We start from the raw sequence: 15589 nt of genomic DNA, 5'->3' as shown, positions 1-15589 counted from the left end.
GTCTGAAAAACCAGAGTTTCCATAGATTTCCTTAATTGAATTTATTCTGGAAAAATTTCCATGCACATAATGAAAGAGTTGCTAAAATTGCTAAATTTGTAGTGGTCTTTTGTCCATCAATAGCTAATAGACACAGACTTCAATAGCTGAAGCTAAGATGACACTCAACACTAGAGATCAAGCAGTGGACAAACACAGTATGCTTCAGAAGTTAGGTAAAGGCTGAGAAAGAAACTGAAGAGCAAGATGCACATTTTAGTTACATTAAGGTTGGTCATACTGTGAGTCAGAAAAAATGTGAAAACAAAGTATATTATTAGCTTGACTCACTAAGAAAATTGCAGAGAAAACAATTTATACTACTCATTTAGCTTCCAAAAAATAAGGAACATGAAACTACTACTCAGATTTCAAGAAAAAAAAAAAAACTCTTTTTTTCTTCCATTAGTAACAATTTCAAAAATAATGTATTAGCATTTTGATCAAATCCAGCACTATGAGATATGCTTTTAAATCCGAATCTTGTTTTTCAGATGTGTTAGGGCATCCAGGACTCGCTGAGGTGGGAGTGCTGGGTTCTGATGATGGTGAGTGGTCTCGGTTTCTGTTAGTAAGATTCTTACCTTTGCCTTTTGCCATCTGGTAATTTCTGGCTTTAGTTGTTAGAGCTGTCTCTGGTTGGAGCTTGTTCCTCCTGTGATTCTGTTAGCCTCTGTCAGCAGTCCTGGGAGGGCAACTCTCTCCTCAGTCTCAGTGGTCAGATTACTCTCTGCAGGCAAGCTCTCCTCTTGCAGGGAAGGTACACAGATGTCTGGAGCTCAGATATGCTTCCTGGCTGAAGATGGAGACCCTAAAAGGGGGCCTGTCCCAGAAGTTATGTTGCTTCTGCCACCCACTTGCTCTCCTGCACAGACTGTTCTCTGAGGGACTCAGGATACAAGATGGCTCTCTCACCTGCTCTGGTGGTCAGAGCCCTCCCTGGAGGCCACCTCTGCTCTGGCAGGGAAAGTGGGCAGATGTCTGGAGCTCAGATCTGCCTCCTGGCTGAAGATGAAGACCTGAAAGGGGACCTGTCCCAGAAGCTATGTTGCTTCTGCAGTCAGCATGCTCTCTTGCACAGACTGGTCTCTCCCCTTGCTGCTTTTAATAATCTTTCTTTGTTTTGTCCATTTGTTGTTTTGATTATTATGTGGCAGGAGGAATTTCTTTTCTGGCCCAACCTATTTGGAGTTCTGTAAGCTTCTTGAATGTTCATGGGTATATCTTTCTTTAGGTTGGGGAAGTTTTCTTCTATAATTCTGTTGAAGATATTTACTGGCCCTTTAAATTGGAAATCTTTCTCGTCTATACTTATTATTCTTAGGTTTGATATCCTCATTGGGTCCTGGATTTCCTGGATTTTTTTGGGTTAGGATCTTTTTGCATTTCCCATTTTCTTTGATTGTTGCTTCAATGTTTTCTATGGTATCTTCTGCACCTCAGATTCTCTCCTCTATCTCTTGTATTCTGTTGGTTATGCTTGCATCAATGACTCTTGTCTTCTTTCCTAGGTTTTCTATTTCCAGAGTGGTCTCCCTTTGTGATTTCCTTATTGTTCCTACTTCAATTTTTAGATCCTGGATGGTTTTGTTCAATTCTTTCAACTGATTGGATTTGTTGTCCTGTATTTCTTTAAGGGAGTTATTTATTTCCTTTTTATAGTCTTCCATCATCATCATGAGAAGTGACTTTAGATCTATATCTTGCTTTTCTTGTGTGACAGTGTATCCAGGACTTGCTATGGTGGGAGAATTTGGTTCTGATTATGACAAGTAACCTTGGTTTCTGTTGATTCTGTTCTTATGCTTGCCTCCTGCCTTCTGATTATCTCAAGTGCTCTCCACCTTCAATATATCTGATTGGAGCCTGTCCTTCCTGTAATCCAGGTTGATTCAGAACTCCTCAGAATCTAGCTTTCTCCATGATCCTGTGATTCTGGGATCCTATGAACCTGAGATTCTGGGTGTGTCAGAGTTCTTGGCAGTCAAGCTTCCTCTGAGACCCTGAGATCCTGGTGTGACCAAGCTCCTGGGATCCTGCAATCCTGTAATCCTAAGATCCTGGGCATATTAGAATGCCTGGAAGTTGTACCTCCTCTGGGGACTGTGGGGCTGTCTGCTGTGTTTGAAACCAATGTAGACCATTGCAGACCAGAGGGAATCCAAGCCACTGGTCAGGTAGGAGTCCTGTGTCCCTGCTCCTGCTGGCCCCAGGTACTCCCAGTTGTGTTGGGACAGATGTTGTGTTCCACTCATCAGTGATCCTAAGATGCTGGGCATGCTAGGGTGCCTGGGGTATGGAGAGTCCTCTGGGAATCATGGAGCCATCTGCTGAGTTGGTGCTCAAGGTGGCCTGGAGCTGGTGCTGACCAGAAGGAACTGGAGCCCCTGGTTGTGCGGGTTTGTGTGTCCCTGCTCCTGCAGGCCCTAGGCACTCCAAGTTGTTTTGGGACAGATGCTGCGTTCCACCATTGGGCTGTCCACCGAGTTCTTGCCCAAGGTGGCCCAGAGCTGGTGCAGAGGACTTTTAAAATTCCAGAAGCCCTTCCTTGTAGTCTTGTTAAACACTGAGACTTCTACAAAAGACGAGAACATTTTCAAGTTCTATGGGGAGAAGTAAGGTAAACAATAACATAAAAACAGTTGTATGAATGGCCTTGAAACAGGTAATGTCCATACTGTTTTTAAAGGTGTTATACTACTTGGGATGAGGACAAACTTGGTACACAATTAGAATAGGTCATTGGTCAACTGATTTTCTATGTATTTGAAAGTGAATAAGGAAACTATTTTGTTGTAGATATAGGGCATTTCTAATTGGAAAATAAATCCAAAATTTCAAATCACGAGTAGAGAATATCTCATTCACATGGAGTAGAATTGGACTTTAATCCAGAAACTAGCAACAGCTATATAGAACTGTATGGAGTAAGCAGTTTTGTTCTTACTGTCCTTGTTTAAGTGGGAACAAGCATTGCATCACTATGTATGTAGCAAGTAGTTAATTCAGTTCTGTAGTCTACAGGTTTCCAATAAAGGTTCCCAGATCACAAGGAAATTTACCTATACCAAGATCAGGTTTATGTAATATGTGTGTATTCTACAAATTGAGCCCAGTGCTGTAACATTAAGTTTTTGAGAATCTTGGGAGAGGCTGAAATTACTTTCATGGGATCCAGCGAATACATTTAAAATGACTTGTTACACTGAGTCAGATGTCAGAATGTTATTGTGCACATCTTATTTTAACTTAAAAATGATGACATAATTCAATTTCTTTGTTTCTACCAATTTCTAAAATGATATCCATGTGAACTTAATATTTGAATTGTATTCACCTTTCTATCATTGGACAGTACCATATAATTCCTTTGTATTCTATAACAAATTGTATCACATTCCTATTTAAGCCTACAATTTTTACAGCTTTACCCAGTGTGATCATGATAATCTAAATAAAGTTTTGATTTCTTACAACTGAAAGAAGGTCTCATGACAATAAATAGTTATTTGATAATACCAAACTATACAGTGACTGCTCCAGGTGAATGAATATGGACATATCCCTTTAGTAGGTATTATCAATGCCTACTTTTTAACTGTAATAGTAGAGTTGAATAGGTTAAAAATCTGCTTGTGTAAGATTTCTTTTAGAGCAATTTCTTAAGTATGCAGAAGGTTCAGCATTATAGGCACTGTCCTAGGGTAGATTCTATATGAGAGGAGTCTAATGATGGTGGCTAAAAGGAAAAAAGAAAAAAAAAGAAGGAAAGAAAGAAAGGAGAAGAAAAAAGGAAGCAGAGGAAGTGAGTAAAAGATTAAAATGAAGCCAGAGGACCACCTAAAATGTCAGGCATTGCTTCTTTGTTTCTGATAATGACAGAGCTATGGCTGCTCACAGCCAGTGAATAATAAATCTATTAGAGTTTATGGTTTCCATACCAAAGTAACATGAACACAGTTACTAAAAATACCAGAAATTGATTTCGTCACTCTCCTGAAGGATATAAGGTCCTATCAAATTTCAGCAGGGTCAGGGGCCATGCTAACTTCCACAAAACATAGGCTCTCTTTTCTGCACTTATATTTTGGCATTTGCTGGCGATCCTCAGTGTTCCTTGGCTGCCAGAAGGGACATTTAAATGCATTCCCTTCCTGACTTATTGCTGTCTTCCTGTGTTTCACATGGTAATTTTCTTGAATATCTTGTGTATACATTTCTTTCTTTTAAAGAAGATATCAATCAGAGTAGATTAGAATCTGCCCTTACATCCATATTTAATTTGATTGTACTTGCAAATACTTCATTCCAGACCCTCAATATCAAGTGAAAGCACCTGTCCGTTTCCTCTGCTTCTTTAAGAGTTTGGACTTTAAGATGATGCAGCAAATCATTTCTCCACTTGCAATTTTGTGTTTGTGTACTTTATTTTATTTTTATTTTTTATTTTTTGGAAAAAGTTTCCTTGTCTTGGACTTAGTGAATGTCTCCTCCTTACCAAGTTGCAGGATGGCCTGAAAGTAACCTTTCCTGGACTTAGTGAATGTCTTCTCCTTACCAAGTTGCAGGATGGCCTGAAAGTAACCTTTCCTGGCCATGTCAATCTCTCTATATCACGCCATCCCATTCCAGATGAGAATCTTTAATTTACTTAAAAAATTAATGGATGTTATATGATACAAAATTAGATATTGGATATCACCATAGGATATTCATAATGCAGATCTGGTCTTAAGATAGTTATTGTTGCATAGTTATTTCCTCCAAATCAAAACCTTTCCTCCTGAAGAATAGAAGGAAGCTGTTAAAAGTTAATATTTACTTAATTATAAGACACTTACAAGATATAGGAAACATCGGAAATGTAGGAGCTTCACATAGTGGCTGTCCTAAGTAATATAAACAGCAGGTGCTAAGAAATGGAGATGCTCTTATTGGCCAAGCTATACAGAGGGCTCGAGTCATGCAGTTTTTAGTGTCATTACCTGTGGAAAGTGGGCTTTTACAGTGTCGATGCTGCCTTTGGACCATCCATTTCTTTACAAGTAATCCCAGTAAATCCACTGGATTTCTAAACTAGACTTGATCAAAATTTTCTTCAGTATATTGTTGATGTCTTTCTGGGGTAAACAGACATTTGTTTATTTTTCACAATAAAAGTTACACAGTTAATTATAGAGTAATGAGAGAGACTGCATATATTTTACATGAAGTTTAATTAATGATAGCCAGTACATGGTATATCATTGAGGAAAGAACATCATGTAGGCCATGGCAGAGATGAGAAGTATGTGATGATTCATGGAGATGTTGTTGTACCCAGGGTTAATATATAAAATAAAAAGTGTTTCAAAACTTTATAAAACACACAAATTTTGATTTTATGAATTTTATCCCTAGTTACTTCTCTATTTCTTAATTCACTCAGAGAATTATTTACTCATGAAAGTTGACAAGTACATGCTGGGTGACATTCTGTCAGACATATGCCTGAGCTGTTATGAAACAAACATTAAGAATGAAACATGCTTGTCTTTAAGTTAATGTAGCAACCTCTTATTTTGAACTGTTGCTCAAGCTGTAATTATCTACAATTGATTAGTTCTCTAGGAAAAAAAATGTTGTCTCTCTGTAATTTATGTATCTCGAAATAGTCTTTAAATACCCTAAAGGTAATTTTCCTAAACAGATAATTCAGGATGTCTGCAATTAGTGTTGCAAGCAATGATTGTTTGCAACAGTAATTTCCTTGTCTTAACTGTAATAAGCATATCATTATATTTTAAAAAGTATGTTACCTAATAATCCTGTTTAGGATACTGCCTTTACTTCAGAAGGCAATAAAATACTTGCTATTAATAGTTTAGATGAGTGTGAGGGAAAACATTAACTTAGAAGACTGACTGAAGTTTTCAAACTTAAAAGTTCACAACAAACTTTGAGGTTGATTTTAAGTTCAACCTTGAAATAATAATTTTCAGGTGGCAAAATATTTGTCCCTTGTTAGGCAAAAGTGTACATTCTTTATATTATTAATATTAATGGGTACTATTGTACCAGATCATTATTTCTTATGTCCAAAGATAGTAAAATAAGTTAGTCACTTTAGTTGACTTCTATTTATTATGACCAAACATTGTAGAATGCAATAATGATCAAAGAGGAAAATCAGAGAACTTGATTACTGATATGAATGTAAACTTTTTCTTTCCAAAAATTTTGAGAACAGGTTTTGATAAGAGTTTTTGAGAAAAATCAGATAATCATGAATTTTTTAGTTTTATGCACCCCTTGGTATAACCACTTAATTAAAATACTACTATAGTAGGAAAGCAGCAATAGGTAATTGATACACAAAGGATTTTTATAAATCTATATTAATGAATGTAATTGATAATGATTATCAACAAAACAAGGCATATCAATTTACAGTAAGGCACCTGAGGTCACATCAAGGCAAACCACTATGATAAAAAGGGTCCAAAAGGCAGGCAAAAGAGTCAACCCCTGGTAGGAGTCACACAAAAGATCAAGCTACTTAGCCATAACATGTATGCAGATGGCCTAGGTCAGTAACATGCTGGTTTCCTGCTTGGTGATTCAGTCTCTTTGAGGGATTATGAACCCAGGTTCATTAATTCTGTGAGCTTTCTTATGGTGTTCTTGACTGGTTCTGGCTCCTATGTTTCTTCCTCCCGACTGCAATAGGGATTCATGAGCTACACCTAATGTTTGTCTGTGGGACTCTGCATCTGTTTCTATCAGTTGCTGGATGGAGCATCTCTGAAGACAGTTGAGCTAGGTACCAATTAGTGAGTATAGTAAGTACCATTAGCAATTATTTAATTGACTTTTTAGGGTGGTAGAGCAGTCACCTTTGGTGTTATCTTGGGTCTCTTGGCTATCCAGCCTCTGGGTTTTGGCCCTCAAGGTACTGTCAGGGATGGGGTACCTCTTGTGATGTGTCTTAAGCTAGACACATATAGCTAGACACATATGGTTGACCACTCCTTTATTAGGCAGGACACACTTTAAGTCAAGGGTTTTGTGGCTGTGTTGGTATCCCAATCCTTCATTTGGAAGTCTTGCCTGGTTATAGGAGATGGCCAGCTCAGGATCACTATCCTATGTTGTTAGGAGTCTTAGGATCACCCTTTTAGATTCCTGGGAGTTTCCATTGCTCACTGACACCCAGTTCTAGTTGTTTCTCCCAGTACACTTTACATCTATTCTTCCTCTACCTGATTGCTCAGTTCCAGTCATTCCCTCTTCCCTCCTCCCACAATGTCCATTTTATTTATGCCCCCTCTCCTCCTTGAGCCCGCTTTATTATTTAGATCAACTGGGTCTGGGGATTTTCCGATGGTTATCCTTTTCTGTACAGCTAATATCCACTTATAAGTGAGTACATATCATGTTTGTCTTTCTGTGTCTGAGTTAACTTAGAAAGAAATCAGGATGACTTTTTTTTTTTCTAGTTCTGTTTATTTGCTTCCAAATTTCATGGTGTCATGGTTTAATGGCTGAGTAATATTCCATTGTGTAAATGTATCACATTTTCTTTATCCATTCTTCAGTTGAGGGACATATAAGTTGTTTCCAGTTCCTGGCTATTACAAATAAAGCTGCTATAAACATAGTTGAGCAAGTGTCCTTGTATGATTGGGTATATGCACAGGAGTGATATAGATGAGTCTTGAGGTAGATTGATTCCTGTTTTCCTGAAAAAAAGAAAACCACTATATTGATTTTCAAAGTGATAATATAAGTTTGAACTCCCATCAGCAATGGAGGAACATTCCCCTTGCTCCACACACTTGTCAGCATAAGCTGTCACGTGTGTGTTGCCATTCTAATAGTTTTAAGATGGAATCTCAGAGTCATTTGTATTTTCATTTCCCTGATGACAAAGGATGTTGAATGTTTCTTTTTTTAAGGTATTTTTTTTAAATTAGATACTTTCTTCATTTACATTTCAAATGCTATCCCCAATGCCCCCATATTCTCCCCCTCGCCATGCTCCCCAACCAACCTACTCCTGCTTCCTGGCCCTGGCATTCACCTCTACTGGGGCATATGATCTTAGCAAGACCAAGGGCCTCTCCTCCCACTGATGACCGACTAGGCCATCCTCTGCAACATGTGCAACTAGAGACACGAATGTTTCTTTAAGTGGTTTTTAGCTTTAAGATTTTTCTGTTGAGAACTCTCTGTTTAGATCTCTACCCCATTTTCATTTACATTATTTGGTTTGTTGATATCTAGTACTTGAATTCTTTATATATTTTGGAAATTAGCCATCTGTCAGGTGTTCCTGCAGATCTTTTCCCATTCTGTAGGCTGCCAATTTGTACTATTGACAGTGTCCTTTGCCTTAGAGAAACTTTTCACTTTCATGAGGTCCTATGTATTATGTGTTGTATCTGCACTACTGGATTTTGTCTAATTTTTTTAAATGTATTTAATAAGATGATCATTTTTTTTCTTTCAGTTTATTTATGTGATGGATTACATTAACAGAGATTTTTATGTTGAATATATCTCTGAAATGAAGCCTACTTGATCATGGTGGATAATATTTTGGATGCATTCTTGGTTGGTGAATATTTTATGGAGTATTTTTGCATCAATGTTTATGAAGGAGATTGGTCTGTAACTTACTTTCTTTGTTGAGTCTTTGTGTGATTTCAGCATATAATCAGAAAGACTGTGGCTTCAAAAAATGAGTTTGGCAAGGTTCCTTCTGTTTCTGTTTTGTGGAATAATTTGAGGCATTTTGGTATTAGCTTTTATTTGCAAGTATAGTAGAATTCTCAGCTAAAATCATCTGGCGTTTTTTCTTTTAATTTGGAGGCTTTTAACAACTGTGATTCTATTTTAATAGGAGTTATAAGTCTTTTTAAATTGTTCATTTGACCTTAACTTAACTTTGGTAAGTAGGCACTTTTATGGAAATTCTCCATTTCTGTTATATTTCCAAATTTTGTAGAGTTCAGGTTTTTAAAAAATATGATGTAATGGTTATTTGGATTTCCTTGATGTTTTTGGTTAATTTTGATATTCTCACCCTGCCTTTTAGGTTGTTTAGACTAGGGTTTGTGTCTCAGTTTTCTCAAGAAATAAAATCTTAGTTTCACTGAATCTCTGTCTTGATCTCTTAATTTCTATTTTATTGATCTCATTGATCAGTTTGATTATTTCCTGCTGTCCACACCCTTGGGTATATTTGCTCCTTTTTCCTCTAGAGCTATTAGGTATGCTGCTAAATTGCTAGTATGATATCTCTCAAATTCCTTTATGAAGGCAGTTAGTGCCATGAACTTTCCTCTTAGTACTGCAATTATTGTATCCCATAAGTTTGGATATGTTTTGTTTTTATTTCCATTGAATTCTAGACAGGCATTTATTTTTTATTTCTGCCAGGATTCAGCAGTCATTCAGTAAAGACTTGTTCAGTTTCCATGTGTTTGCAGGCTTTATGCTGTTTTTGTTGTTGAAATCCAACTTTAATCCATGGTGATCTGATAAGATATATGGGATAGTTTCAATTTTTTTATAAGTTGAAATTTGCTTGTGATAGAGTACATGGTCAATTTTAGAGAAGGTCCCATGTGGTGCAAGGAAGAGGGTATATTATTTTGTGTTTGGATGAAATGTTCTGTAGATATCTGGTACGTCCGTTTTCAGCATAAAGTCTCTTATTTCCATCGTTCTCTGTTTAGTTTCTGTCTGGATGACCTTTGGTTGTTTAGAGTTGTGTGTTGAAGTCTCCCACTATTAATGTGTGATTTAAGATTTAGTAATGCTTCTTTTGCAAATCTGAGTGCCCTTTGCTTTTGGGGCATAAATGTTCAGAACTGAGACATTATTGTGGTGGGTTTTTGTCTTTGATGAGTATGAAGTGTCTTATTTTAATTGATTTTGGTTTAAAGCCTACTTGGTAGATATAAGATTGGTTTTATCAAGGTGCTTCTTGGCTCTGATAGCTTAGAAGATTTTTTCCAATGCTTTACTCTGAAATAATGCCTCTCTTTGCTGCTGTTGGTGGTGGTAGTGAGTGTGTGTGTGTGTGTGTGTGTGTGTGTGTGTATGCTTGTGTTCTTTCCTTTTTTGTTCTTGCTAATGTGAAATTATTTATTTTTTGTGTTTTTTTTTGGGGGGGGTGTATATTTAACCTCTTTTCATTAGACTTTTCCTTCTAATACCTTCTATAGTAATGGATTTGTGAATAGATACTGTTCATATTTGGTGTTCTGCTTGGCCTCTAAGGTTTTGGGAGCATGTATTGCCTCTGGGATTTTGAGATTCTGTTAACTGATTTGTTGTCTGGGGTTTGAGATACTGATGGGGCCTCTGTGGTTCAGCATATTGACTTTTTTTTTCTTGGGTTCCTAGTATTGGCTTACTCTGGTAGAGTAGTAGTTTTCTGCACGAGTTGTAGGAAGGGTACGGAACTCAGAGGAAAAGGTGCTATGGATGATGACTGGGATCTAAGGAGTGTTATCAGATGGTGTGTAGTGTCTTACCTGGGGTTTCTAGTACCAGAATAACCTTGGGTAAAGTAGGACTCATCTACAAGCGATTTTTTTTAATCTGTCTACAAGAGATTTTTTTTAATCTGTTTAACTATCTACCTGTCTATTATCTATCTATCTATCTATCTATCTTTCTATCTATCTATCTATCTATCTTTAATTAATTAATTGTGCTCTGGGGAATGAATTCACATCCACAGAACTGTAATTTCACTCCTGAACTTTAAGATTTGGTGTAGATTTTTTATCAATTATTCAATCTGGTTTAGTAAATTTTTTACCTAAATATAGGCTGTGAAAATAATTTTCTATATTTGGTTCTTGAAATACTTGAAAATTTTGCATTTAAATTTAAGTCTGAGGCATCTAATATTTATTGTTTTGCCTAGTACTTGATTATAGTTCAAAATTTATTTTTATTTGTATATATTTACCTCATTTGTCCATAACCATTTATTGGAAACCATTTTGTTGTTGTTGTCCTTATCAATTGAGAATTAATTCCTTTCTTTCTTATTTTTTTTAAAGGAGCTTTAGAAGATTATTAGAAACTAACCTTTGATTTTTCGTAATTTTATTTATTGAAAATATATTTTTTTCAATGCAACATATCTGATTATGGTTTCCTGTCCCCTAAGACCTCTCCAACACTTCCCACCTACTTTCCTTCCCATCTGAATAATTGCCATTTTTCTTTGTCCTTAGAATAATACATTAAAAAGAAACAAACAAGAATATGACGAAATAAACAAACAAAGGTATGGAGCCAAAGAAATCACAGGAGAAACACATATGGATGAAGAGACACATATATTTGCATACACAGAAATTTCATAAAAACACAAAACCAGAAACCATAGTATATTCACAAAGTAACTGTAAGGAAAATAAAAAAAAAGAATCATGTTGTGCAAGTTGGGCTATGAGCATATTTGCTTGTGATTCTCTTAATAGTTAATTAATGTAGGACGATTCAAATGATTGCGAGTAGACTTATATGCTAGGCTCATACTTTCAACCTTGTGAACATGACCCTGTGGGAGTTAAATAACCATTTCACAGGGTCACCTAAGTCATCAGAAAACACAGATATTTACATTATGATTCATAACACTAGCATAATTCTAGCTATAAAATATCAACAAAAATAACTATATGCTTGGGGTCACTATTACATGAGGAACTATATTAAATGGCTAAAACATAAGGAATGTTGAGAAACACTGCTCCAGTCTGTTTTGTATATTTATATTATTTCATTTATTTACTATTAATGTTCAATGACAAATACTGAAGTTTTTACCTGACTTCAGCAAAATAATGAATTGTAATTGGTGAGAGTGGGGTGTTGATATTTCCCATTATTATTGGGTGGGGTTCAATGTGTGTTTTGAGCTTTAGTAAAGATTCTCTTATAAATGTGAGTGCTCTTGCATTTGGGGCATAGATGTTCAGAATTGAGTTTCTCTTGTTGGATTTTCCCATTGATGAAGATGAAGTGTCCTTCTTCATCACGCTTGATAACTTTTGGTTAAAAGTCTATTTTATAGGATATTAGGATGGTAACTCCTGATTTCCAGAGTGGTTGTACAAGCTTGCAATCCCACCAACAATGGAGGAGTGTTCCTCTTTCTCCACATCCTCGCTAGCATCTGCTATCACCTGAATTTTTGATCTTAGCCATTCTGACTGGTGTGAGGTGGAATCTCAGGGTTGTTTTGATTTGCATTTCCCTGATGATTAAGGATGTTGAACATTTTTTCAGGTGCTTCTCTGCCATTCGGTATTCCTCAGGTGAGAATTCTTTGTTCAGTTCTGAGCCCCATTTTTTAATGGGGTTATTTGATTTTCTGGAGTTCACCTTCTTGAGTTCTTTATATATATTGGATAGTAGTCCCTTATCTGATTTAGGATAGGTAAAGATCCTTTCCCAATCTGTTGGTGTTTTTTTTTTTTGTCTTATTGATGGTGTCTTTTGCCTTGCAGAAGCTTTGCAGTTTCATGAGGTCCCACTTGTCAATTCTCGATCTTACAGCACAAGCCATTGCTGTTCTATTCAAGAATTTTTCCCCTGTGCCCATATCTTCAAGGCTTTTCCCCACTTTCTCCTCTATAAGTTTCAGTGTCTCTGGTTTTATGTGAAGTTCCTTGATCCACTTAGACTTGACCTTAGTACAAGGAGATAGGAATGGATCGATTCGCATTCTTCTACATGATAACAACCAGTTATGCCAGCACCATTTGTTGAAAATGCTGTCTTTCTTCCACTGGATGGTTTTAGCTCCCTTGTCAAAGATCAAGTGACCATAGGTGTGTGGGTTCATTTCTGGGTCTTCAATTCGATTCCATTGGTCTACTTGTCTGTCACTATACCAGTACCACACAGTTTTTATCACAATTGCTCTGTAGTAAAGCTTTAGGTCTGGCATGGTGATTCCACCAGAGGTTCTTTTATCCTTGAGAAGAGTTTTTGCTATCCTAGGTTTTTTGTTATTCCAGATGAATTTGCAGATTGCACTTTCTAATTCGTTGAAGAATTGAGTTGGAATTTTGATGGGGATTGCATTGAATCTGTAGATTGCTTTTGGCAAGATAGCCATTTTTACAATGTTGATCCTGCCAATCAGTCTGGCGGTTCCTCAGAAAATTGGACATAGTACTACCGGAGGATCCAGCAATACCTCTCCTGGGCATATATCCAGAAGATGTCCCAACCGGTAAGAAGGACACATGCTCCACTATGTTCATAGCAGCCTTATTTATAATAGCCAGAAGCTGGAAAGAACCCAGATGCCCTTCAACAGAGGAATGGATACAGAAATTATGGTACATTTACACAATGGAGTACTACTCAGCTATTAAAAAGAATAAATTTATGAAATTCCTAGCCAAATGGATGGACCTGGAGGGCATCATCTTGAGTGAGGTAACACAATCCCAAAGGAACTCATGGTGCTGCGGAGGAACGGCTGTTAGTGTTTAGCCGTGGATAGCCAGAGGTTAGGGTGTCTTCTCGGATCGGGGAACCTCTGCTTTCGGAGGAGCCTTGGCGCTCAGGGTCACTAGGAACACGAAAATTAACACAGAAAATAAGGCCAAAGTCAGTATGGCAGGTGCCAAGCGTGTGCCTCTGACAGTTACTGCTGCTTCCAAGCCCGGGCTGAGACGGAGAACTTCTCTTGGAGACATTGGTAATAAAGTCAGCGAAGAGCTACAGGCAAGAGTGCCTCTGAAAAGGGAAGCGAAAATGCTAGGTACTGGAAAAGGTACTGTTAAAGTCTACCAAAACCTGTAGAGAAGGTGCCTGTGTGTGAACCAGAGGTGGAACTTCTTGAGCCTGAGCCTGAGCCTGAACATGTTAGAGAAGAGAAGCTTTCTCCCGAACCTATTTTGGTTGATAATCCCTCTCCAAGCCCAATGGAAACATCTGGATGTGCGCCTGCAGAGGAGTATCTGTGTCAGGCTTTCTCGGATGTAATCCTTGCAGTGAGTGACGTAGACGCAGATGATGGAGCGGACCCAAACCTCTGTAGTGAATATGTGAAAGATATCTATGCTTACCTCAGACAACTGGAGGAAGAGCAGTCAGTTAGACCAAAATACCTACAGGGTCGTGAAGTCACTGGAAACATGAGAGCTATCCTCATTGATTGGCTAATACAGGTTCAGATGAAATTTAGGCTGCTTCAGGAGACCATGTACATGACTGTGTCCATTATTGATCAGTTCATGCAGAACAGTTGTGTGCCCAAGAAGATGCTGCAGCTGGTTGGTGTAACGGCCATGTTTATTGCAAGCAAATATGAGGAGATGTACCCTCCAGAAATAGGTGACTTCGCCTTTGTGACTAACAACACTTACACTAAGCACCAGATCAGACAGATGGAGATAAAGATTCTCAGAGTTCTGAACTTCAGCCTGGGTTGCCCTCTGCCTCTGCACTTCCTCTGCAGAGCATCTAAAGTCGGAGAGGTGGACGTCGAGCAGCACACTTTGGCCAAATACCTCATGGAGCTCTCCATGCTGGACTACGACATGGTACATTTTGCTCCTTCTCAAATTGCAGCTGGGGCTTTCTGCTTAGCCCTGAAAATTCTTGACAACGGTGAATGGACACCAACTCTGCAGCACTACCTGTCCTACACAGAAGAATCCCTGCTTCCTGTTATGCAGCACCTGGCTAAGAATGTAGTCATGGTGAACTGTGGCATTACAAAGCACATGACTGTCAAGAACAAGTATGCAGCATCCAAGCATGCTAAGATCAGCACGCTGGCACAGCTGAACTGTACACTAGTTCAGAACTTGTCTAAGGCCGTGACAAAGGCATAACTCCAATGGACTGCTACATCTGCAGATGCAGTTGGCACCATGTGCCACCTGAACATAGGATACCTACCGTGTTTACTTGCTCTTCAATAAAGATTGTGACTTCTCATTAAAAAAAAAAACAAACAAAAAACAAAAAACAAAGGAACTCACACAATATGTATTCACTGATAAGTGGATATTAGCCCAAAACTTAGGATACCCAAGATATAAGATACAATTTGCTAAACGCATGAAACTCAAGAAGAAGGAAGACCAAAGTGTGGACAATATGCCCCGTCTTAGAATTGGGAACAAAACACCCATGGAAGGAGTTACAGAGACAAAGTTTGGAGCTGTGATGAAAGGATGGACCATCTAAAGACTGCCATATCCAGGGATCCATCCCATAATCAGCTTCCAAATGCTGACACCATTGCATACACTAGCAAGATTTTGCTGAAAGGACCCAGATAGAGCTGTCTCTTGTGAGACTATGCCAGGGCCTAGCAAACACAGAAGTGGATGCTCACAGTCAGCTATTGGATGGATCACAGGGCTCCCAATGGAGAAGCTAGAGAAAGTACCCAAGAAGTTAAAGGGATCTGCAACCCTATAGGGGGAACAACATGATGAACTAACGAGTACCCCGGAGCTCTTGTCTCTAGCTGCATATGTATCGAAAGATGGCCTAGTCGGCCATCACT

The 15589-nt window shown here is 38.0% G+C and overlaps 1 pseudogene; it reads left to right on the top strand.

Moving 5' to 3' along the window:
- LOC110307720 (G2/mitotic-specific cyclin-B1 pseudogene) overlaps positions 1–14906 on the top strand; it is a 40094-nt pseudogene extending 25188 nt beyond the window's left edge.
- Positions 14907–15589: the final 683 nt, after the last annotated feature.

Source organism: Mus caroli, unplaced genomic scaffold (genome assembly GCF_978045245.1).
Source record: "Mus caroli unplaced genomic scaffold, Mus_caroli_1 scaffold_15, whole genome shotgun sequence".
NCBI classification, from domain to species: domain Eukaryota; kingdom Metazoa; phylum Chordata; class Mammalia; order Rodentia; family Muridae; genus Mus; species Mus caroli.
This window is presented reverse-complemented; position numbering and strand designations above follow the sequence as displayed.